A 26574-nucleotide genomic window follows, 5' to 3' on the forward strand; every position below is an offset into this window, starting at 1 on the left:
ACTCCTGTTTGTATAGATCGTAGAAACACATAGCTTTCCAAGCCAATCTGGACAATATATTTAGAAGAAAAAAAAAGAACAAAAAACATTAAGTTGTGCTGAAAACCTTATCAAATATGGTAAGCTGTGCAGATTACATATATTTTAAATTATTTTGGTCTAGTTATAGATTATTCTAAAATATTGTACAATGTTTAGTATTACAAGGTTGAATATAATGACCAGTATTATAGAGGCATTTGGAATAAGCTTCTGTGATGAATACTCAAACTGCAAATACATACACTTAGTGTAGACACTACTCAATCATTTCTTAAACCACCTGCAAGTCGTTCTGGCAAGACCCCTGTCAAGGCTAAGTGATCACATATTTGAGCATCCACTTTGCCTTTTATAACCTTCCTACCTCACCACAACCCTGCAATAAGTACAATTATTAGCGAATACATGAGTTTATGCTGTCTTTACTGTGATTTATAAGTTGGAAATTGTGAATGCTTGTACCAAGTAAGTAGTCAATACCCCACAAATGACACTTGTAGGACTTCTGAGCTATGCTGAATACTGTTCATATAGCATATCTAGACCCCACATAACTACCTTCTAAGCATCCATGTTATGAGGTCATGGGAAAATACTGTACACTTGTCAAATAGCTCTGATAGGTGAAATACATATTTATTCCCAAATTCTGCAGCAAACTGTAACCCTCTTGTTCCTCTCACTTCAGCCACTGACGTATTCCTAGTAAGTATTATCGTCGTGACCACACATGAATCTCTTCTGATGAAAAATTAATTCACTCTACCTAACTCAATGAAAATTACCATGTAATGATGTAGTAAATACTAAAAAACTAGCAGTAACTTCTGAAATTAACATTACCTGTCATTAGTTATTTGTTGTACATTATCATTGAAACATCCATACAGGATCACAAGCAATACATAGATTAGAGAAATGTACCAGGAAGGTAAGTAACCTCCTCCCTGAAATTCCCTTCCTTTCAATTTTATGTCTTATATCCACTGTTATCAATTCATCTTAAGATAAACTCCTTACAACACTGCAACATAGTCTTTAACAGACACTAATATGGTAGCCATAGTTATCTGCAAGATAAAATTGTTTTTAGTAAAATGTTTCTCATCTACTTCTGTGGATGATTTCTAAAGATTAAATATTTCATTACCTAAAGATGAAATAGCACACTAAGAGCCCTGCCTGCTCATCAACATAAATGTACTAATGCATGCTTAAAATCTTTCAAAGACATTTTTCCACAACAAACAGTATCAGGCAATACTGAAATTCAGCTTCATGGAAGAAGCTCTACAGCAAAACTGACAGAATGACAATCAAACATTTTCTTCTCTATTAAAATATGTTACTTAAAAATAATTACAATTAGGATTAAAACATGTCAATCATAACTTCAAAAGCTGTCAAGATTAATAATCCTTGAGATAAGATACAAAGCTTAAATGATTACAATCTAAACAGCAAATTATATAATCTTACAATCAAATGCATACTTGTCAAGAACAAGATTTTTACATCTGTGACCCTTTAGTGTATTTTCAACAAATCAACTTCAAAATAATGCTTCCTCCCCCCCCCAATTACTCCATCAACAAAAGTTTAAATGGCATAAGCAGAAGGCACCATAGAAAACTCAACTTGGTTCCTGAACAAAGCTTTCTTAATGCTTTTTCTTTCTACTTGGCTTCCTCCTCCTTTTGCAAACAACTTCTGTGGTTTCTGTGTAAAGCAATCCACCTCTAAGAAAATGCTCTAGGGAGTCTTTACCCTGCAGTATTAATTGTCTCCTAAATGATGAGATGTGATGCAGATTGATCAATGCTAATACAAGTGTTCTCTAGGTCAGCAGACAACACACTGAAATAAAACACAGATCAGGTTTCGTCCAAGCTACCCAAGCCTAATACAGAAAGCACTTAACGTGGATGAGTACTGTCAAAACATTTGAAAGGAAAACAGTTGATGCTAAATAGTAATTTCATTAGAATTGACACTATGTGGCTAAAGGGTATACAACAATCTGTGTTATTTTAGAAGGTTCAATAAATAAAAGCATGCTTTATGTCATACTATGTACCATAACACTACATTTTGGTATGCATAAACCAAGATGTGTTAGAAAGCACTGTTTTATGAAGAAATACAACTGCGCAAAAGCACATTTCATGTAGAGTCAGATACAGTTCTGAAGTGCAACACAAACAGCACATTTTCTTTGAGGGTTACATCAACAAAAGAAAAAAAAAAGTGTGGAGAAACTGTAAGCATGTGCAGTTGGGAATTGCTTTAAGCTTCTGAAGTGATGTTGTACTCTTTCACACAACAAGCTTTTCACTCAGATAACAGAGTACAATAATTTACAAGTGTCACACAAAAGGAAAGCTGCCAGCTATATGACCAACCTCTATAACAAAAATAAGCCTACGGATCACTAAAGTTGGTGAAATTTCTGTCATTTCAAAAGCTTTTAGGCTCCATTAGTGTCTGAAATAAACTGTCAGATTATTTATCATTTTCAGTTGCTTAAGAGTTGCATCCCTTCCTTTCTTCATGTTTCTGCAAACAAAAACTCAGCCATCTATATGCATATTTTTTGTCATAGGATTTTCGAAGTATGTCTTTAAAATACAGATCTCTTTTGAAACGGCTAACCTAGGAGAAAGCCAAATGACCAAATAATCAGTGGTTTTTTTTTTTTTTCTGTGCAAACACAGCAAATATAAAATTATTCCATTTTTAAAATTGTTTCCGATTCAAAACAGTCATGTAATGTACACTGCGTTTTACATATGAGATAGAACATACACAAGAGAAGAATAATTCTGCCATAGAAGATGGCCGAAGATGGAGTAGGTGGTCATGATTCCTGTACATTCAAAAAAGGCATTTATATGTATGTTCAATAACACTAAAGTTCATGACAGAAATCTGCATGTAGTTGCAAACCAGGAAAGCCACTATCAAAATATATGCTGCTGACAATGTTGCCATAATTCTCGCATGTTTACTTTTCCTAAGGAACTTAAGTAAATTACTCAGTATTTGCTTTACTTTTCAGTAGGTAAAATATAGTTTCTATCATCTTATATCAGAATTAAAACACAATTTGCACGCTTGTTTTAATTTTTTCTCACCAAATAGAAGAGGCAGAATGTAAGGATTGCCTGTTGCTCACCAAAACAAGATTTTTAAAACAAATGGAGAAAAAAGAAATCTTAATAATTGTTTCATTTTGTTTAGCTTTTAGAGGGAATTTTTTGGGGCTTAAGTTTTTAAATATGAAACCAGACATGGCATTATATAAAATACTCTTTTTCTTTGCATTTCCATGGGGGATGGAAAGATGAAACCATTAGCAACCATCACACATTTTAAAAGTAAATAAAAACCTGTTCTGAAATCTAATAAGTTAGACAGGCCTAAAAGCTAAAGAGCTTACAAGAACTTTATTTTCGGCTTGCAATAACTTTATTTTAATCATTGATTTTTTGCTTCCACGCCCTTTAATGATCTAAAACTTTACTTCTGGCAAATATCCTTGGCAACCACATCACACTAATTTTATCAAGAACTTCAAAACAACATATCACAAGCTTTTTCTCTGAGAAGGTTTATTAGAGGACTGATACAGCTTTTAAAATAACCATTAGAAAAATGCTAGAAGATGTAACAGAATAAAGGATGTTGATGCTCTAAATGTTTTTATTTCTGTACTTAACAGGCATACATCTATATATGGTTATCATTAAAGTGTTTGCTCGAGGACTCCGATTCAATGTCTGAGAGTTCTACTGTACTCACAGAAACACTAAGTGTTAAATGTGCTTCTATACTTTATGAACCTTAGTTGAAATGTTTTAGGGAACACGCTGTACCTTCCAGAAATGACTATCTGGCATTTATATGACTCTATATACTTTTCATTGGGCTTTTACGTCAATCTTAAAGAGCATTTGTAAACCTAAAAAGCGCAATGCATTACCAGCCCTGGGCAATCCCAATACATGCACTAATCAAATCCCCTTATATTTTTCCCAAGTACCATTCAAATTTCTTTGACACTGAAAGGGAAAATCTGACAGAGGAAACAAAGATATAACCTTAACTAAATGAAAGGCTGCGCTACAATCTCATCACCTGATGTGCATTAAGTTTATTTGACAACTTACAGTACAGCAGTCTACTAACTCCAACATCCCACACCATTTGTTTTTGTGACCCAAAGAGAGTGTAGACTAGGATTCTATAGAACACCACCACCGACAACTTCAGCCTAAAACTGCTCTTGAAAAAGCTCTTGGTAATACAGGACTGCGCTTGGATACCATTCCCAATCAACGTAAAAATTGTCAATTACATACAACATTAAAATCAGATAAACTCTTCCTTTCTATGATGTTTCCTCTCTACACTTACAGAAAACCTCAGCAAATTAAAGTCAAACAATAAAAATGTGTTTTATTCAAATGCATTAGCAGTATTTCCCACGCCTTAAATAGATGTGAAGAAGTTTTGTCATATAAATGACAAAATGTACACAACCTTAAATGTAAGACATGAGAAAATCCCACATATGTGCAAAGCATCATACAACTTGCAACTTTTCTCCTTCAGGCCTTATCCCCCTCCTGACCCTTCACCTTTGTTTCTTGAAAGAGAATTAATTGGTCTTAATATTGAATCTGTTCTCCTATTCATGACAGACAGAAAGATGGCTTTCTCTCAAATCAAAGCTTGATTATCTAAGTCTTCCAAAGCTGAAAGGGGAAACAAGGGCTGGTGGTAATTCTAGACCACTGATGTTCTGCATTTGTTTTCATCCAAACAAAATAAATTTGGAATTGGTTGAGCATAACACTTCTAGGGAGTAAAATTTAACCTTTCCTGACTAAAAGTTAAAATAGCAATTTTAATAGCAATTACAATAGCACAATAAAAGAAGGAAATACTGAGGTAATTTGTGAAACTGAAAGGAAGTAAATATTGCCCTGTGAGAATCTTGATATCACTGTTATAAAACTAGAGCAATCTTTAACTTTGATTTTAAATTTCTAGATTATTGATTGGATGCTTTAACCTTCACTAAAGCTCCATTCTTCTTTCAGAAAGACATAACCTGTTGCCTTTAAAGTTTCATCTGCAATTACACCTTGTGAAATTCTAACTAATGTTTTCTGCAGCTACTTTATATTTACACGGGTCAAGCATCTAATAGAAGCAGAAAGTTAGAATCAGTGGTCTAATTATTGGAATATATTAACAGATGTGTGATTACCAAGCACATACACCTATGCTTGTGACTTACTGGAAACTGCAAAAATGTATGTTAGAACTTGGGGTCCTCTAACATCAGTTTTTTAATACTTTAACAGGTGTTCACAGGAGGCTTTACTAGCTTTAGCAGAAGGAACAGCTGAACTCTCATTGATATCATGTCTTTTAGGTATGGCATATAGATAGCACACATACATGTGCGTATACACATACATACCTACACATCCACCGATTTATTTTCCTGGAATTGAAAATGTGCCCTCTTTGCTAGAATTCAGATATTGAAATTAATCAAGTTTAAAAATTCTGTAAAATGTAGGAACTGTCTGTCTGAATTCTCAAAAGTTACATGAAAACTTCAAGTTTACAGTCAGTTGTGCTCTGGTCACAGGAGTGAATTACATGAATCCAGACTTAAGATAGCTATGGGTTCTGAGGAAATGGTTTATTCTCATGTGACAGAGAAATCTAGGAAATTAAAAAGATTTAAATGAAAGGAAAAAAGCCCAAACCTCATAATTAATAAAGGCTTAGGAGGGATGATGAGTCATCTTACAAAGCAAACAATTCCTTGAATATAAACCATTTTGCTGGATATCAGCTAAGGATTTGATGATTTTCCAAAAATTACATTATAAGAGAGGTGAGGAGTTATTCATTATAGTTATACTGTTATGCGTAAGACAGAAAACAATGGTTATAACCGCTTTTCATTGTCTAAGAGTTATTAATAAAACCTTTGCAAATTCCACTGCAAAAGCTGGTAAACTTCCCCAAAACGAAAGATTTTGCCTTGCTAAGGTTTTATGAAGGAGTGTTACTTAGATGAGAAACACAGAGAAATCATGTGCAAATCAATGACAAATAGTTGCAACGAAACTGAGCACATATTAATTATGCTTTGGGAAAGTATGTTTCCAGAAAAGTAAAGCTCTGTAAAGACCTCAAACCATCATCAGAATCACTATGTTTTTATTTTATTCGCTTGGGGAAACGGTTGTGTTAATATAGTATTTGTAAAATTATCTATAACAAATCAACTACTATTTAAAGAAATAAAACCAAAATCCACCTGATTCCATGGTAACATTTACATCTAACTGTAAAAACAGTTAGAAAGAGATCAAGAATTTTTACATTTTGCTGCTATTAAATTGTATGTCAGAGAAAAACTTCCCCGAAACAGTATTATGGCAAACATCCCCTATTAATTTTCCCTTCTACTTCCCAAATGGTTCAGTAAATAGGCTAAAATAATTGCCATCATCTCATTTTCTGTTTCCTTAAGCTGGAAAGTGAATGTGTTTCCTGAAGAAAAAAAAAAAAATAATGAAAAAAAAATGGGAATACAAAATATAGAATTTAAACAAAAGATAAAAGTATTTAAATTTATTCATAGCTTTTAAATGTTACATCTATATTAAAAAAAGAAAAAAAGAAAGAGATGAGTTTGTGTCCCCAAATTGTAAGACTTCTCTCTTGACAGAGAAATCTTCTCTCTTCATTTTTTCTCTGCTTAACATTGGTAACATGGTTGGTGGACACCAATATGCTTCTGACTCAAACACTTTTTTCAAAAGGGAACGGGCTTGCCACTCTGGTGCTTATAAATCTCTTCTAATAATCTAATACAATAATTTGCTGATTCATTTATTTTTAAGATTACTTAGGTGTCTGGAATGCTGCACAGTTACCTTTCCCCCCCCCATCAGTGAACAGTAAGCATCTAAATGAATAAACAAACACGTTGATAAAAAAACCCCAATACGTAAGTTTGATGAACATGTGAAGGCATCTGAGAAATAAAAGCTTTGAAAATCTTTAAAAACCAGGCACATACAATACCACCAAAAGACTAAATCTGTTGGAGAACAAAAGACCTGACCTTATTTTCAGAAGAAGATCACAAAATAAAAAGGAGAAAAATTACATGTGTTTTTCAAGATATCTGGAATGAATTTTGCTATCAACAAAAGCACTTAAAAGTATTTTTCTTGCAAAGTAATGTCAGCAATTACAGCTTTTATGCTATGCTATAGCAATATGAACCTTTGTTAATAGTGCCTCCTACACATACAATTACCAAAGGAAAAAAACTCACCATTTAAACAGTAAAATATACTTTGAGAAATTGTAGGAACTCATACATCTGAGTGATAATAGTTCAAATAACCAAGGGAGCCCTTCTCAAAAATATTTCCCAAATCCATAGTTTAAAAGCCTGTGAAAAGCTTTGGAAAATCCTCCTAGGTAAGGCCAGTCCCTCAAGAAATCAAATCACCTAATTCATTTATAACTATGCATCTTTTTTGAGAAAGTACCTCCCCAATCCCAGGCAAATGAGCTATAGTCAAGTTTCAGTTAGAGAGTCTATTAAATTATTTGGGGTTTTTTTGTAATTGCATGTATATATTTTATATATATGCAACTAAATGTTGACAGTTATCATAGAAACATGATTTTTAAAGAGTATGATTATTACTATTGAAAAGCTTTTTAAATTTAAGTCATGATCCTGCAGGAAATTATGTTTATCTATAGTATTCAGGATGAACAATAGCCATGAAAGTAATTTCAGGTAGGGATGAAATGTAAAGAGACACATTATAGCAACTGTATCATAAGAACTACTCTACATCCCAGTCCAGAAACATAAGGAAAGAGGCAAGGGTGCAAACACTTTGTGTTTTCAGACTAGGAAGAACGCTGTCATGTCAAAACCAGGATGAACCTTCATTTTCATGCAGTCATTATAATACACGTACATAATTGGCACATACAAACAGAAAAGAGATTCCATCTTTTTGTATCTTGCTCCTTCTGTTTTCCTCTCTAAATGCCAGTCCAAATCCATGTTCTGCTCACAGAAGACTTTAGCTGCTGTATATGTAATTAAATCCATTGCTCTCCAGCAGAGGACTTCCAGTTCAGAGTTTATATGGAAAGCACGTAGGAAGTGTTTGTGACTACTGCCCAAACATTCAGTATGCCATAGTTATTTTTGCCTTCCTAGCCTCTATGTGACTTCCAGAATGTAACTCTTCTAGAGCACGTCCTGTTTTTTTTTATTCTATGAATGGAATTTATCTCCCCTTCTAAAAATTTATGTATCAAGTCCAAGGTAGCTCTTTAAGACAGACATGAAGAATGCACCTCCTCTACCTTTGAACAGAATCATACCATGAAGATAGAAGCTCTCATCCTTAACTCTACAGGCAGCTTTGAGTATTAGCTTAGATTAGACACTAGGCTACCCAAAAGCTCACTACACACCCACGCGTACAACACATAACATGACACTGTTTTACAGAGAAAGCTAAAACAGAAATGTTGAGTTACTCTTAATATTAACATTAAAACTATAATAATTACCATTAACGCAATGTAACATTAATAGCATTACCTGGCTGTAGGAAACAGGCACTACATAAAATGATTTTGATGTAGTAGGAGGTAAGCTGAACATCAATAAGAAGAGGCATTTTATTCCAAAAGAAAATACCAGAATAATCTCCACGTATTTATATAAATTCACGAATATTTTATCATACCTAAGTCAACAATAAAGAGGAGCATGTTATGTAGGCAGAACTGTTTCTAAATAGAACTTCGTCACAGTTTTTTGCACTGGACGACAGCTGCTCTTTTACTATTTTTATAGCCGACACACAGCTACATATTCTTTTCTCCTAAGCAAAAAATCTTGCTTCACTGAATAGTTTGCTGAATTATTTTCACTCTTGTACAAAATTACCTTTCAAATAATCAAGGTAGATTCAATAGCCTTGGCAAGTTCAGCATCAATGACCTTGCTAAAATTATTTTTTTTCTTTTCTAAAGAGGCCACAGAAGATTAAAAAAAAAAAGAAAAAAGTTAGGAACCTTAGCTGCTTACTTTTGGTGTGCTTTCACCATCAGAAAGAGGATCGGATGTATGAAAGTTCTGCCAATACTATGGCTGGTCCAGAGAGCAATCTTTTTTATGGGCTAGTCATTTTTCAAGTACTTTCAAATCTTCAAAAGAATAATGCCACAATTTAATATTTATATAAATGCTACCACATTTCAATGCTTACATTATCGGATTTGAGGAAATATGGGCAGCTACCTCATGCAACTTCACTGTTCAAGAACAGGGCTGAAAAATAGGGTGCATTTACCTGCTCTTGAAGAATGACTCAAACATTCCTGCTTAGAAACAGAATTGTATTAGAATTCCCGTGGAAGAAACACAATTAAGATGTTAAAAGCCACAACAATTCTGTCTGGATATTTACCTTTTGAACATTGCCACTGAAACTTCACAGAGAATAAGTCTCCAACATAAATCTGACTGCGAGATAAGAACCTGGACTGAATATTCTACTAACCTACTGAATACTGAATATACTGTTGGGTTTCATTCTCCACACTCTTGTTCTGTATTAAGCAGATCGTTTAAGTAGATAAGATATACCACTGAATTCCTCTAGATAGACTAAAAAGCTATACATTTTCTTTCTTCAGACCAAATTCAAAACTATTCTAGAACTGAATTCTTGTTGTTTCCTCTTCACCCTTTCTTCCCCACCCCCCCCCTTTTTTTTTTTTGTTTTAGATGTAAACCCTGTAACTGTCTCTAAAAACTGAAAGAAATACTATTCTGATAGGTCCTGGTTTAATATTTCCCATATATTTTAAAATATAAATCCTTTAACACCCTTAAACGTGACATTTACCTAGCAGACAGTTAATCATCCAGTACAAGAAATCAGATAGATCACGATAGGCTAAAAAGAATGATCATTTATAATGTGAATCCATAAAAAGCACCGTCTCCGATGGAGTTTGCCAGGCTAATAAGCAGTTGATAAGAAAAATAATAAAAGATGCCATAATAAAACAGGATGATCAAACCTAATCACTCACTGACATTGCAATTAAACAAACTTTCTCTAGAAGGCAGAGAAAACACCTCCACTTTGCAAAAAGTAATTCACCTTTCATAACATTAAGTTGCGTGCATCCAAATGCACAAGCAACCTGTATAAAACAACATGAAATAAATAAAACTTCTTGATCAACTAAATGCCTAAAGAATAAATGTCCCACCAAGTGAAACCATAAAGTGAACACAGGGGTCAGAGAACTTCCTCACAAGTCAGTGGGAAGGAAGGAATCTGCGTATATTATGACTCCAAGAGAAAAGTATTTTTTATTGCTGCTTTTCCATAGACCCTCCCTGTGGGGTGGAATTTCTAACCAACCCGCATTAGCTGTTGATGGTCTGATACTCTTCCATGGTCCTGCTATGCAGTAACATAAATTTCACGGAATTAAGAATCTTACCAGTCCTTCACCTGAGTAGGCAAGGGGAAATCTAAAGAGCAGACTCTACTAATAGAAGTACACAACATTGTCTTCTTTGTCTGTTTACCTGAGAGCTTATCTTTTAAGGCTGGCAGCAGAATTGTAAATCAAGAATGTGAACTTTGAGAACAGTACTCATTCTAAACTAATTCCCTGTCTGAATTCAGTACCGGGAATGGCCCAATTCTCAACAATCTTAAGTGTGTTTCCTTCCACAACAGCAAATCAGGGATGCTCTGAACTTCAGCACTAGGGGAGCAGTGCAAGGTGTTTATGTTGGGAATGGGCAGGAGGGAGGGTGCAGTAGCTATTCTGCGGCTCCTCACCTCCTCTCCAACTGTAGAATGTTGCCCTTACTGCAGGAAAGGAGCTGGAGCCCTGTAATTCTGCTGAAGGAAGAGACAAATATTGACACCATTCCAAACATCCCATAACACTTGGCATCATACTTTCCATCAGAAGATTTAGAACCTTAGGAACAGGCACTCCTAAAACAAGATTATATTGGCCAGCAAGAGTTGGATTATTAAGGAGCATTTACACTCCCCAAAGCATATGATCTCTTAGCCCTCAAAATAGTAGCATCAGAGTGGGTGGTGGTCCTCCGATACGCTTTTTTAAAATTTTTGTGACAAATTCACGTGGCATCATCAGCCCAAATAAAATATAATTTTTCACATATATTAGGAAGCCAAATTAACCTAAGGAATGTATGTTAGGCTGAACATAAACATGAAAATGCTCTGAAGCATCCATATGCCCAAAGATCGGACAGCCTATCAGCCCCTGCTTTTTTACCCCCAATATCACTTGCCATCAATAATTACTTTTTCTGGCCCTCAAAACTTAATCGTTTGCGGAGTCTTTAAGATTTCATAGCTCACTATTCACTAGCCATTTGCTCACATTCCTTTCTGGCAAAACATGCATCTTTAGATTCTGGGGAGAGGAGCTACAAACTGCTGTTCTCCAGAAAAGGTACAGTATGATTGCTTGGCTAAGGTTAAGAATGTTATTTAAATGCCAATGTAAAGACCTACTTCTTTACTTGTGTTTGTTGTCTTAAACACTAAGCGCAGGGCTGTGTGCACCCGAGGGTTTTTTCTGTGGCTCCTGGCTAACAACAAGAGGGTGAGGTGTAGGAGCAAGCACCACTTTTCACCTGCCTGCAGATGGGCCAACTGTCCCGGGCAGGCTGCCGCAGAGTCGGGGAAGGAGGTGCAGCAGCAAGTGCTGTTCCCCCACCGCCAAACTACAACTGTGCACCCAAAGGGTTCAGACAGAGGTTGTTCTGGCATGGGTTTGTTGAATTGCCAGTGATCCTGGAGCAGCCAGTTCCAAACCCAGAACCTTCCTGGAGGAGCTTCTGTGCACGCCCCAATTTGAGAACTATCACGGCAGACAACCCCCCACATGCTAACAGGGCATGGACTTGCCTTATAAATGGTGCCTGCCAAGAAGGCACGGCAAACATGCCTACCACCCCATGGAAACTGCTGAAGAACTACTGGACTACATATTCCTGAAGAATTGCTGCTGGAGGAGCTGCTGCTGGATGGACCGCGTATTCCAGAGGAACTACCATGTCCCATCGGAGTGGTGACTATTATCCTTTCCCCTCTGCTACTTTTTTCTCCCTCCCTCTTACTTATCTTACTGTACCTACTTTTATTTTGGCACTATGGTGTATCAGATCGAATCCAAGTTGCATTGTAGTTTGTTTAGCAACCTTGGCTACATTCAGGGTATCAGATTGGGATCAGAACAGATTTGGATCTGTTTTTGTAACTCTGAGAAGCTGCAACTTGGAGTGCACCCACGTACCTGGTTTAAGGTTTTGGCTGCATCCCAAATGAATACTACATTTGAATTAACTCTGGGAGATTTGTCGGTCTCCAATTTGTCATGTGTATATTAAACTACTCTCCCTCTTTGACTGTGCAGGTCATGGTGGGCCCTAACAGCCAACAAGGTGCATTTTCAAGAATACGTTTGAAGTAAACAGATAAAAGACTAGCTAAACAAAGCAAAACTTTCACAATGTGAAAAATATTGTATTAAAATAAATTGAATGGGAAGCCTAATTTTGAAGTTTGTACATCCAAAGCACTGTCAGTTTTGATAACTCTAAATTAGCACTACTTAACATTGAAGGAGATAATTTACTTCAAGTATACGCTGAGATAAATTATGTTCAACAGGACAACGAATGGTAGCAACAAAAGTTGAGGAAAAGGAAGCAGGAGGAGAACTGGTATCATACAAGTAATTTACACAGGCAGAAAGCCTACTAGTCACTCATAGATTTCGATAATTTTGACTCAGAACAATTAACCACAAAATACTTAACCCCACAAAATAAATGCTCCTTAACTTTTTCAATCAAGTTTTGTTAAACAAAGAATTCATTGCATACATCTATGTTTTATGCCTGTTTTGATACAGGTACTTCAACATGTCTAGCACATTTTTTGGGAGTATGCAAACTACATTAAATAAAAAAATCAACTGAGAGGGATTCAACTACAAACAACTATAAGTGAAGATTTGTGCACTACTTTAAGGCAAAAGCCTAGCAAGAATAATTTATTCTAGTCTAGAAATAAAAAACTGCAGTAAATAATTTCTAACCGTGGACAGAAAGAGCTTAAACAAAGTGGAAAGTGCCCACTGCTATCTAGTATTGATTTGGACCATGTTTCACAGCCATGTGCACTAATATTCTTTTCTGAAACTTGAATTTGAACGTAATCAGTACAAATCACTAACTGAGCAAAGCTTCAGTAATAACAGCATATCTCTGTTTTCACAGCTTAGATGCTGTAAGCGGACTGTTCCCAACCCTGTTACTGACTGCATATATAAGAATTAAGTCAAGTTTTAAAAGCTACCTTTTTTCCTCCAAATCTAGTTTTAGATTTTTCTCTGCAAAACCAGTAAACAGCCTGAAATAGGAGTGTTAATTCCTATTAATTCTGAAACGTGTGATATTTTTCTTTAAGTCAAGGAAATGGCTTTTCTCTGTTTGAAAAAAAGAACTTTCCAGGCTAATTAAATTTCTTAATCTTCTCACGGACAACCAATCTAAATCCATGGGTTGTTCACGCCTGTATAACACAAGATAGTAATTTTATTTATTTTTATTCCCACTCGTGAGATAAAACAAGGTAAGAATTATCACAAAAAGCATCATCAAAAAAAACTAAAGTAATTTAACGAAGTTGGAACTGATAAAGCCTGCTTTCCTTAGATTTGAATCTTTGTGTCTAAGGTAAGAAGTTGTAGGCTCTGACTAAAGCTTTTCCCAGAGCTGTCGATTTTCTGGGCACAGCAAATACAAGCATAAGCTGATGCCTTCCTTTGTTGGACAACTTCATAGCATCATTCTCCAATTCACAGATGTTTATCTTTACAAAGCATGTAAGAGTTTCATTATCTGAGAGATGTTCATCTCTTTATCAAATGTGGACCATGTTAGCAAAGGGCTTAACGTTTCACAAAAACATCAGGTTAGGTAACACTGAAGCTGATCAAATAAAATGTGATCTCTTCAGTACTAATTAAAAGAAAAATCAAAAATAAACTGTTATCCATTTGTGTATTGAGGCTTTTTGTATGTTTTTGATGAACTAGAATAGTACATTGTGAACTCTGCCATTCAACTAAATGTATAAACTCTTCTTATAGTCACAAATAGTGCCCTTAGAAACACGTTGATGAAACACACCAAGTGTCTTTAAAGGCATTCTTGCAACTCTCCTTAAGGCTAGCTTGAGTTGAATTTTTGACTAGTAAAATAATACTGTGTGACTGAACTATTGCATCAAGTGTAGAAAATGGATATTTACTTCTATGAAAAAAAAAATCGAAGATTTTCTGATTCTCATTCCAATGCACTGAATCTGCATTTCCTGCTCAAAATACATGGAGGAACTTTTTAAATGCCAGGGCACTTACATTCTGCCACCAAGATCACTCTAAATTAGATTCATGACAGTTATATTCTGAGAAGCAGAATTATTGCTCCCACAATTGTTGCTCCCGCTCATGACTGCATTTTTCACATCTTTTTGTACCACTCCTAAGAAAACATACTGCAGACTGTAGGGTTCTAGATATCATAAAATGATTGAAATGATGAAAAAAAAAAAGCAAGAAATAAATGAGGTGTTTATACCTGTACAAAGTAAAGTGGAGTTTATAAGTCAATATGAAATTGAATAAAAAAAAAAAGAGAAATAAAAGCTACAGCTTGAACAATGGGAGTTATTTAAACTTGAATTACTAAATTGTTAGAAATATAAATGACGTAAATCAATACATATAAAACTTAAATTTTTAAATGAAAAAACAAAATATATCACCTTATTCTCATAATTATGTTAAGCCTTGTTATTTTGTACTTTTTAATTTCTGCAGTGGTTTTCACTGCAGCATTTGCTCTAAGGATGTATTTTGTTTGCTTTACTAATCATGAATATTACATGGATTGTGCTCAGTCTTAGAACAAGAGCCTTTCTATATTTGTAGGTTTCTTGATAACGTGCTAAGGAATTCAAAACCTAGGGGACTTTGGGACTTTAATTTAAGCCTGTGGCAATGAAGATGCAGCTGTTCATTTATAAGCAATCATCACAGCTACAGAAGTTAAGATTAAATTTGAAAAGCCACTTCCCTGAACTTTTAAAATTATTAAATTATAACAGAATCAGTGCTATTTTTTATTAGAAATATTTTTACTCATTAACTCTCTTCCAAGTTTAAAATCAAACTAAACCAACTTCACATAGCATTCCACCTGAGCTCACACCAGGTTAGCATTGCAGATTAGGTATCAGTATCTGATTATCACTGTAATGTTTGCTTGTCACATACATAATTAGAATATATAATCAACCATGACCAAGTCAAGAGTCTCTACAGTGGCTCAGGTACAACTCAACACTGTTAGCAGTATTTAGTCAAAAGAAACCACATTTATGAAGTAGCTACTTGCTGGTATAATAGAAATGTCTTCCAATAAAGCTACAAACAAACAGAGCAGAAAATTTTATCAATATATGAAATCTACAGGTTTCATCTCTGTTGACATCTACAGATATCAACATATGAATGCATTTTTTTCAATGATACGACAGGACAGATGCGTACCTGTGCTAAAGATACTTTTTTAAAGTAGAACACTATTTTCTCATACTAGGACAGCATCCAGGGTGCAAAAGGCACATCATGACAAAGTCCAGAGACACACTAAAATAGCATCAAAACTGCATTCCTATTTTGTCCAAAGTTCTGCTGTTTTAGGTGGGACTTTAGAAGGCCTGGCAAGCAAGCTTACAGGGCAGTGTCAAGATGACCAAACAATTCCAATGAAAGTAACATCTTCAGATAAGATGATACATCACACCATGGCTCTTTTTCTTGATAATGTTCCCCTGTGTAGCAGCTGTATTATTGAATTCCTAGTTGCTCCTTAATATTTTGTCCTGAGTACAGCCATACTAAAGAAGTTTCTTCTCCAATGGACAGTCTAAGGGTCAACAAGACATTAGCCCTTTACAAATGCCAAGAGCTGTACAAGAAACATTTTCTCTTTCATTCCTCCTCCTTTCCTCAGTGAAATTTTTCTCTTCAATAAAAAAAATTAAGGCCCTGTTTCCTAAAGCAGGGCAAGACTCTCAAAAGACAATCACCCAGGTTTTTTGGATCTTCCTATAAAGCAGCAGCTCTAATTTCCTCTTCCCCCAGATCTAGCCAGTGACATGAAGCTCTGCAGCAATAATCTTCAAGGAACTTTGAGTAAAAAGTTTGAAGTCTCCTAAAGCAGACAGAGGCTGCATTCAAATGCTGTTTCACCTTTTCCTTGTAGACACCCTGGGGACTTCCCAGACAGCACAGACAGATATAAAATGCAAATACGTGTGAAAAGACTAGAAAAGATTGTGGGGTAAGCTGTTGTAAGAAAGATGGTATTCTCAGTAGCAGAATGCCTAAAACAGTATGATATGGATCCCTGTGAGGTCACAAGATGAGGCAGGTGAGAATTTTTCAAGTAGAGGATACAAGGAATTTTCACTCTTATCTGCTTCTCATGAACCTCTCATTTTAATGCCCTTCAGAAGCTCTCTGCAGTGGTGGTGAAAATCCAAGAGAAATATGACAGAAAAGCCACCTAGTTTTTTTTGTAAATGAGCAATTGTCAAGAACAGCTTTCTGTCCATCAGCTAAGTAAACTATAGGGAGCATAAAAGGAGATTTACAAACATGAAGATGGCCTTATGTGCTGGATACCTCTAAAAGATCTATTTCCTCACCTGTTACGTCACAAACTCTGGCACACATAATTCAGTATAAAGTTAATTAAAGATGATGTGTCTCTCCAATAAAATTTTAGCAATGCACAATATTTTATTCTATTTGCAGGCATGTATTGCTTGCATTATGCAAGACTTTTGTATAGCATATATCTGAAAGTAAATCTAAGTTTGCATTTTCTTCTTCAATTTTGTAATCTCTTAACTTGTATGTAAAAGCACACATATATAAGTCCTGAAAAACAACGCTATTTTAGTTTTATTGAAGTTAAGATGTCAGACTTCAAATGTCATATATCCTGTAGACTGATTCATACAGGTGAGTCTGCTCCAGAATTCTGGCCATGCGGTAATTTTTTTTTTTCTTCTCTACTCAATTTTATTATACCACTGTGTCCTGTTAGAGTTTTATTTCTTTCCAAGTTGAATCTAAATCAAATCTTCTAACGGAAACCCCTTCAAGACACTTCTCTGATGTGGTCACTACAAGTGGATTATAATAGTAGCAAGTATGAGTATAACGCTGATGCTCACTTGGGAATTTGCCAAAACACACCTAATAAACACCAGATTGAAAGACTTATAACAGAATGAAACTTACTGTAACATGCAAAAATTTTATGTGCTAGTGAAGATTAGAAGTCAATAATTCCTGAGCACAAATTTAAATCTTGCTTAACTATTCATTACATATCCACCTACAGTGATGCACACAAGTGCATCTCAGATTGCCAAACTGATAACCAATTAGAAATAACAACAACAAAAAAATAATCTTCCTCTGCTTACTGGGTCTATGCATGAACATTCAAATCTAGTTTAAAACAACGAAGATTTCTACACACAATACTCAAGAATATAATCTAAGTCAACTGCTATTCAAATGCTTACTGTTTATATCCTAAGCAACGATATGGCTAAACAGCCAAGACAAAAAAAACAGGCAACCCTCAGGGAATCCAGCAGGATAAACCCTTAGAATTTTAAGAAGATCACCAATGAGATCAGCTTTTCATCTGGGAAAATGTATTTGTCCTGTACATTTTTAATACACAAGACAGACATTTTTACTATACAGTTCAACTGTATTCTAATCGTATTCTGGTATTCCTATGACATCACTTGCTTAAGACAGCAAAGATTCAGAACTAACTTTTCTGCTTACAGTATTTCTTACAGTATGCAATGCAACACTAACTTTGGTAACCAACACTACAGTATCTCATCTAACAGGTTACCTTGAGGACATGAAAAAATAGAGAGGGAACTACAGTTTGCTGCAAAACCACAACGATTCAGACAGTTTTGGGTTTTTTTTTCAGTGTCAGAAAAAGAACACTGTATTCTTTAGATCTTGGAGGTTTATTAAAGCAAACAGATATGGAAAAGAAAATGGAACAATAAAAAAAAAAGAATGTAAGGCTTTCCTTTGTCCATGGGGAAGGCAGATATTTGCATATTGAATATGTATAGATACATGCATTCCTCTCTAGAAGTATTTTACGAGTAAAAGAAATAGAAAAGCTGCTGTCTAAATCTCATTAAATCTTTAATACGAATGGCCCAGTAAGAAAAAAAAGTATGGACAGAGAGCTTGAAGAAAAATACAACATTAATACCCGAAGTCTTTTTGTATCAATCACCAGACATTTTTGCAACTACCAATATAAAGCTCCTCTATCATTGCCTTCGACTAAGAATTAATTAGCATAAAAATAAAATGGCAAATATAGAAGCAAAACAGTCCAGTAATTGCGACTGCTCCTTTACTACACCTAAAATAAATAATTGGACAGGATCAGACATGATTAAACAGAATTAGACTAACAAGTACAGTTTACATACATATATTTTTACACTTATAAAAAAGAAGCAATGTCATATCATCACTGCCAGGAAATCACCTTCATTTTGCAAGAATGTGAATTTGAGCCACACACCTCCCCAGTGCGTTAAAATTAAAATGGAAGTAAATCAGTTTTGTAATTATTAATATAATAGACAAGAGCTAGGGTGGTGAGCCATCAATTCTAATTAAAGGCAGCAATTAAAGGACACTTCAATCAATCATTTCTGTGAAAGTATACTCTATTGATTGCTACATTAATTATTAAAATCATATTAAAATAAAATTCAGATTTAGTTATCTGCCAGCTACTTCAGAATAATATTCCAAGTCTTATAATCTAAATCAGTGATGTCATAACTATGACTACAATTTATTTTCTTTTTCTATAAAGAAATGTGTGAGACACTATCTCAGGTACTCAAGTAATGCAGTACTCAACAAATTCTTAGAAAGGATACACAAGAACTTTCCTTTCTGCCGCAACCTATTGCCACTACGTCCCATGGTAAAAAACTTGCTTTTGCTCCAGATTTGTCAGGATACCAATTCACATCTTATGTACTGCAAAATTATACACACATAGCAAACAATCCTAAAACAGGTATTTTAAGAACTTTTGACACAGACAAAAAACAGACCTGGTTGCATAAGTAATCGGGAGAAAAGTTAAAATGTGATTTGTAATTTTGCAGCTCAAACCGAAATAAAGACAGACGAAAAGCAGTGTTCACAGTTAAATGACAGCCCATGAGGGCCTTGATTCAGCCATGTCTTATACTCCTGCGAAGAAAAAGAACATACAGAAGACAGTCACTGAAAAGATAATGAAGCCTGCCACAAAATTTAAGTTCGAGCCAATCTAAGTTAAGAAAAGCATCAAAAAGATTGAATCAAATGTGCTGCCAGGCACAAAAGCAGCAGATCTATGAGTCTGCCAAGGTAGAATAATGAAAATCTGCCTTTCACCTTAGTTCTTGCATAAACAGAGCTTTTTAGTCTGGTATGACACAAAACTAAAAGCTGTTTTCTGTATTCTAAAGTACAGATATTATTGGTATTATTACACACGGTTTATTAATATCTGCAGTAAGCTGACGTAATGACAAGAAACTAATTTACAGTTGAAACTCATGGTTTCAACTGCACAAGTGCAGTACCTAGTGTATCAACATAATTGCTTTATTACCTTATCAAAACAACCTGTCAAATACTATTTAAATGCCATTTGAAAGAAAAATATTACCAGATGCTCTCAAGGACCACAGCCCCTTGACTTTGAGAGAATTGAGTTACAAGTGTTAAGAACATCTCCTTAAAATCTTTATTTTTATGAAAAACCTCCTCCAAACTGTCAAATTCCACATCTGATTTTGAGCTGGTAATTATACCAGCAGGCAGCCAGTCTGTGTAAATCTGTGACAATAAATCTGAGGACTTAGGACTACCAACCACTGCTACTGACCACTCTGCAACTACAGGCTGTAATCAGAAAAAAAAAAATAATTAAAATACACACAAAGGGAGAAAAGGAGGGAAAAGAAGAGAAAGCTGTTAATTAAAAATGTACCTTATTTCATTAATCTAGTGCCCATCCTAACAGAAATACAAGCACAAGCAGACCCTAGTAGCCAAAAATTCCAGCTATATCTTCAAAAACAAAGAACAAACTTCACAAAATCAAGCTTCAACTAAAGATTCTAACTAAATATCTACCAATCACAACTTGCTTCTCTTATTCCTGCTCCACCAACCTTAGCTTCCTTTGGAAGTCAGTAAGTAACAGCAGGCAATAGCAGCAGGTGAGATACAGCCATTGATGTCATATGCTGTCTGGATGAATGCATAAACAAACATTCTAAAAACCTGCTATTAATTTAGACCCACTAAACCCAGTCTATTAAAAGCACTACAAAACAAGGTTTGTGGGTTTTTTTTTTTCCCATTGAGAAAATGTCTCTTTAAAAGGCAGAAATCAATAGATTACTAGCTACCTTTTATTACAGTATCCACGTGCATATAGTGTTACGCACACAACGTATCTAATCACATTCAACAAAGACCAATGCAAAGAGTGGTGGAGAGAAAATTAGCTATAGACAAAACTTTTTGCAATGAGTATCAATAACATTATTTCAGATCACTTATCCTTTGAAACACCTATGTAGAAAATCTTGGCAATAGTTGACAACAGTTATTCACTCTTCTCTGCAATCATTTTTTTAAAAGTATGATAAACTTAGCAGTGCTTACTAAATATCACTAAAAATTAAGAAACTAATAGATATTTTAAAGATAATCAGAATAATATATGAAACTTTTTGACGTACAAATAAACTTTTTAAAGTACAAATGCATTAGCATCAAGTTAGCTACCAAACTTCCTTGCCAGTGTGAGAAGACTGCATACGCATTTATAAGCGACCAGTAAGTTTTTTGGTTTTTTTAAAAAATCTTTAAAATAATTATCCAGAAAAAAAACCAAAACAGGATACAACAATAAAGCAACAACTACTATAAATTATAAATTGATGTATGGAACAGAACTATTCTGCTTCTCCAAGTGACTCAGACTCTAGGGAGAGAATTTTAAGAGCAGTTACATTTCTACAGTAATTCACAGCAGAGATTAAAAAGGCTGAATATAGTTAATCATCAAACATTAGGCAAGTTGGCTTGCAAAACACTGGCTCTTCCTATCTTATGACATACATTAAAAAAGCAAAAAAATACAATTTGATTTTTTCAGTTATTGACAGTCCTCAATTTTGACTGGCTTTGCCATGAATGTAGGCATCCACATTAATCCTAAAACTTATAATTTCATAGACAGGGAACAAAAAAAACCACTTATCCAGTCTTATCGTAAATTTATACCCCATCTACATGTTGTTAATAATTCCATGCCTCATTAACCACAGATTTGTTTGTTTGTTTTTTTAAAAATCAACCATACATTTTACAAAACTATTTCTAAAGCTGTTTCTACAGTAACAGTAATTTTTAAACAGAGACATAATGAAATCTGTTTCTTTGGTGCATTACATTACAAGCAGACCAAAAGTAATTACTAAAGCCAACAGTAATGACTCTTACCATATTTCTTTTTGTCTCTGAAATACTGTTGTATTTCTTAGCATAAACTGTACAAGTATTTGAGTATAATTCTTGCCAGAATGCATTTAAAAATCTAACCAGGTTTGTTATATTACAATTCCTTTTAAAAATCATTCACTTTTGGTAACTGTCTTTCCATAATGGTACTTTCCAGAAATAAACAGACTATTACTCCAGGATTCCTTTCAAAGCCCTCTTACTCTGATTCAATACTATTCATTTCATTTATACTGGGATTATTGTTCTCAGTCACGATATAAGTATCTGTCAATATTAAACTACAGTTTGTCAGCTTATTTGCAGTATCAATTCATGGTACTTCATCTATCTTAACTGCTATGTACTGTTCTCTCCTAACACCAGCATTTCTAGATTAAAACACCAAAACCACTTTACTGAAATAATTAAGATCAGAAATACATATTTAAATAAGGATTTCACTAGATTGCTATAACAGAAAGTGAACATCTTAAAGCTAGAAAGAACTGCATTTCTAAAGAGAAAAAAAACACCTCAGTTCTTATACATCACCATAAATGAGTGTATTTTTTGTCCTGATTACGTATCTTTACTCTTGGAAAACAGGCTGTTAGCAGTGGATCATTATACTGTGGATGTGATAATCTATATGTACTACCTAAAGCAGTGCAGTATGTGAAAACAGAAACTGAGGAGAGCCTTATATTTTGCAGATTACTGGAAATAATCAGACCATCAATGAGTTTATGAATAATAAAATGCAAAAATCCAGTCATTCTGTTTGTAGGTGCAGTCGTTGAAGGTCCTGACAGACATGGAAGGAGACTAAAATCAGACAAAGAGCTAAATCAGTTATTACCCCAGTTGTACAAAACCCCCTTCTGACAGATGCTGCTGCCCCTGCAACAGCGACATCTGATCAGATTAGAAATGAACTCCTGAACCTTCAGTTTACAGCCTGACATATCAGGATAAACCAAAATTGGCACTAGTTTACCTTAATATGCTGGGCTGAAACCTGTGGTAAGTTCAGGAATTGAATTGTGAGTGGATCATATGTTCCTGTCTTGAGGACAGGAAAGTACATTGTTGGGCTGTAGTCAGTAACAGCTTCAGCTGTCTGACTTTTAACTCCTGCTACACGTCTGTCAGAGCCTTAATGTGAAAAAAAAAACCATAAATGCATAGACCATCACAGTAAACACTAGAAATATACGAAGCACCACAGCAGTTAAAATTAGTTGTCTACCAGATCTGGTACTCAATTTCCAGAGGTAGTTAGTGTCAAACATTTAGACAGAAAGCACAGAGAAACCATCTGTTAGATAAATGCGAATTATGATAATTTTTCATTTCATACTCTTTTACTATTGTTTGCCTAGGCAAGGTGGCTTAGTCGGATCCTGCTCAACACACTTTTAAATATTCATCATCTCACCAACAAAACATAAGCATTCTTTGACTTGGGCAAATTTGTACATGATAACCAAGGCTTTGGAGCTTTCTAGAAAAGAATATAAAATCCAAATTATCGCTTGACACACTAAATCTCATCAACAAAACTTGAGCCAATGACAGCTTTGGGGAGATTCAGAATGAGATGAATTGCTGAGAAAGGAGGGAGCATACACTGTGGTGCAAAAGCTGTGTATGCAAGCAGAACTAAAAGCTAAATTACAGAAGCATGACTTCACAGTCTTATTCAATTTTCTTTTTTCTTTTCCTAACCTTTTACTTTTTGTGCATTAGACACAATGCTAACTGTGACTAATATTCCTTTAACTTAAGAAAGATTGTTCTAATTTTACTGCTGTGTACTTCCCCACCCTCCTTTATCCAAGTACCTCTTAATTTCTATTTGTTTTATTCTCACTTTAGCTTTGCAAAGCATTAACTCTAGTATCTTAATTTATTGAGCTAACAGCAAGAAATCTAACTGAAACTAGAATTTTGGTGCAGTGAGAAATGTCGAAAGCTTTAAACCTCTAAAAAAAGAGTTCTTGTGATATGAACACTGGGAACAGTGAATACAGATTATGCTTACACTCGTATACTGAGTAAAAGCACACCCATAGCAACAGACGTTTTTCAAAGCAGGATGAATTTAGAGTAGTGCTCTGAAAAAGAAAGGACTAAAGAGCTAGATTTTGTAGAAAGTTTCAATGGACTAAACAATGAATTAATTCCCTGCCTCATATCTCCAAGCCTATTCAATGCAGTTAGCAGGCATAAACTAACTACTATAGCACATGCTTCCTGTTGTGCTGCTATTGTTCACTTTGAACCTTATCTATAGCATATAAACAGTAAGTGACTCTTACAATAATTTATTAAAAAAAAAAAACCCAATGTTGTACAACTGTATTTATTTTTAAAATAAAACATAAAAGTCTGTGCTTAATAGCAACATATTTGTCCTAGTTCACGGTAATGCCTATTCATCTTGATCTGAACAGCTCTGCTCTGAAAGAAACCACAGTAGCTAAAACCACCTAAAAATAGCTTCATTTTGAGAACTGTGGAACCATACTTTCAATCTATTGACATTCAACCAATCAGTTAGTTTTAAATCACATCAATATATTAAAGAAATGAAAGCTGATTAGTGCAATATGCTCAAGTGATTCACAATGAAAACATGTATGTCCTAGTTTCCTTGAATGGACTAAGGTAACTCAGCAAATTGTATTTTCTCATTGCTGTCTTAGAGATGTGGGGTTTGCTTTGTCTTATTTTTTAAGAAAAAATGGTTCTACTTGAAATCAGTATTATTTTCATGTCTTAGTGGAGTTGAGCTGATGACCTTTACATTGCTTTTGAAAACACAGCACATGTGATAATTTTGGACTAATAGAATGTTTTAAACAGTAAGCTTCTGAATTGTTTCTAACCTTCAAGCTTCAGCATCACAGTGCACTGTAGAGTGAGTCATAACAGCATTCTAAAAATACATATTGAAATCAAACATACTAAATCTTTGCCAATAATACATCATTCACGTATGTTGAAACCTATTTACTTTCCATATAAACTGAAGCTCTTTTCCACATCAACAGAGCATCAATTATCACTCACTGCTCTGATTTAATGTCTACTAAAATTCTAGGGTTCTGAGAAAGATCCTTATGCACTGATTTCATTATTATGTACTGCTACTATTCCCAGTTTCTTTAGGGGAGGTCAGAACTGGGCTCTATTTAGGAGTATGGCCCAAAGCATTTTTTCCTTGCTCAAAAGAGATGTTCAACTAAAAACATAGTAATTACTCAATGTCATGAAGTTAGTATCACTTCACTCTACAGTTCCTTAAGGGCAATGGAAGACACATATACGGTCTGCACAAACAGTCTAAAAGCGAAAGAAATCCACTCACACTATATTTAATGTATTTTGTATTGCTTGAGACACAGAATAGGAGCAGAAACGCTATTATCTCAATAAATCATTTGTATGTATCTGTTGCTGGATGACAGACAATAATGCGTGGGAGATGTTCTAATTCCAATGGCAATGAATAAAGCGAAAGATTAATGAAATAATATACAAGAAAAATTTAACCTTCTCAAACTCTTATCCAATAGAGTCCAAAAGATAGTGCATCCAACCAAACCTGGAGATATATCAAGGTAAAAAAGATGCTTTTCTTTGGTATCTGATGAACATGAGGGAAAGCCATGTCAGGTGAATTACTTTTCTGATAGGTCCAACCAGCAACCAAAAAGCTAGTTATAAAACACCATGTGGCAAAATCATGTCACCTCATCAGAAGAGTACCTCATTTATTCCATTTGACTTTCTCCAGTTTATCAGCTTTGTTCAATATAGCAAAGGATCATACTAGTGTGATGTCATGCTGAAGAATGAATAATGGCACAATGAAATTTAAAAATTTCACAAGCGATTTTAATATTGCGTAAGAAGTCTCAACATGCCCCCCCCCCAATCAACCAATTAGTTTTCAAATATTTAGCAATTTCACTCATTAGTAAGGCATTTTTGAATGTAGATTAAAAGAAAGCTCACCTAATCTAACCTAACTCTAACCTAATGCTAAGGATTTTAACTGCACACCTGTGACGTTGTGTCTCCTGCATTAAAATTCTAGGTGGAATCCCCAACTTCTATTTTATTTCTGCAGCTGGTAAATACAGGACAAGTTTGTCACATTTGGCTTCCTCATATTTTTCATGTTTTTATGATGTATTAAATGAGTTAAGTACCTATCTAATTTTTTTAGCTTATTCAAGTGTGCAATCACTTTTGCAAAAAATAATATATTGATTTTTTTTATATAATAGCTACATTTTCAATTATTTTCCAGACACACTAAAACAATTTAAAAATGAGTATATTAAAGACGGGATTTTTGACTGCCACAAAAAATAAATAGACTGAAACCATATTAATACATGACAACCAGTTCTCTAATATTTTTGGTGTCTTCATTCAATAAACAGGTCATCAAAAAATTAAGTGGGATTTATGAACATAACTACATTAAAAACATTCTTTAGGGATAGGAAAGAAAGCTCACTTTTAATGGTTAGTAATTGGTCACTGAGGACAAGAAGTTAGTTAACCCAATACTTACTTTTTTTAATGTTAATACATACACAACTTTCATGAGATACAACAACTTTTATTGCTCTTTTC

At 34.6% G+C, this 26574-nt stretch overlaps 1 protein-coding gene across 4 annotated transcripts in view; it reads right to left on the reverse strand.

Moving 5' to 3' along the window:
• NOVA1 (NOVA alternative splicing regulator 1) overlaps window positions 1-26574 on the reverse strand; it is a 146692-nt gene that overhangs the window by 40852 nt on the left and 79266 nt on the right. The gene's annotated exons all lie outside the window — the stretch shown is intronic.

This window comes from Cuculus canorus, chromosome 5 (assembly GCF_017976375.1).
Source record: "Cuculus canorus isolate bCucCan1 chromosome 5, bCucCan1.pri, whole genome shotgun sequence".
Classification (NCBI taxonomy): domain Eukaryota; kingdom Metazoa; phylum Chordata; class Aves; order Cuculiformes; family Cuculidae; genus Cuculus; species Cuculus canorus.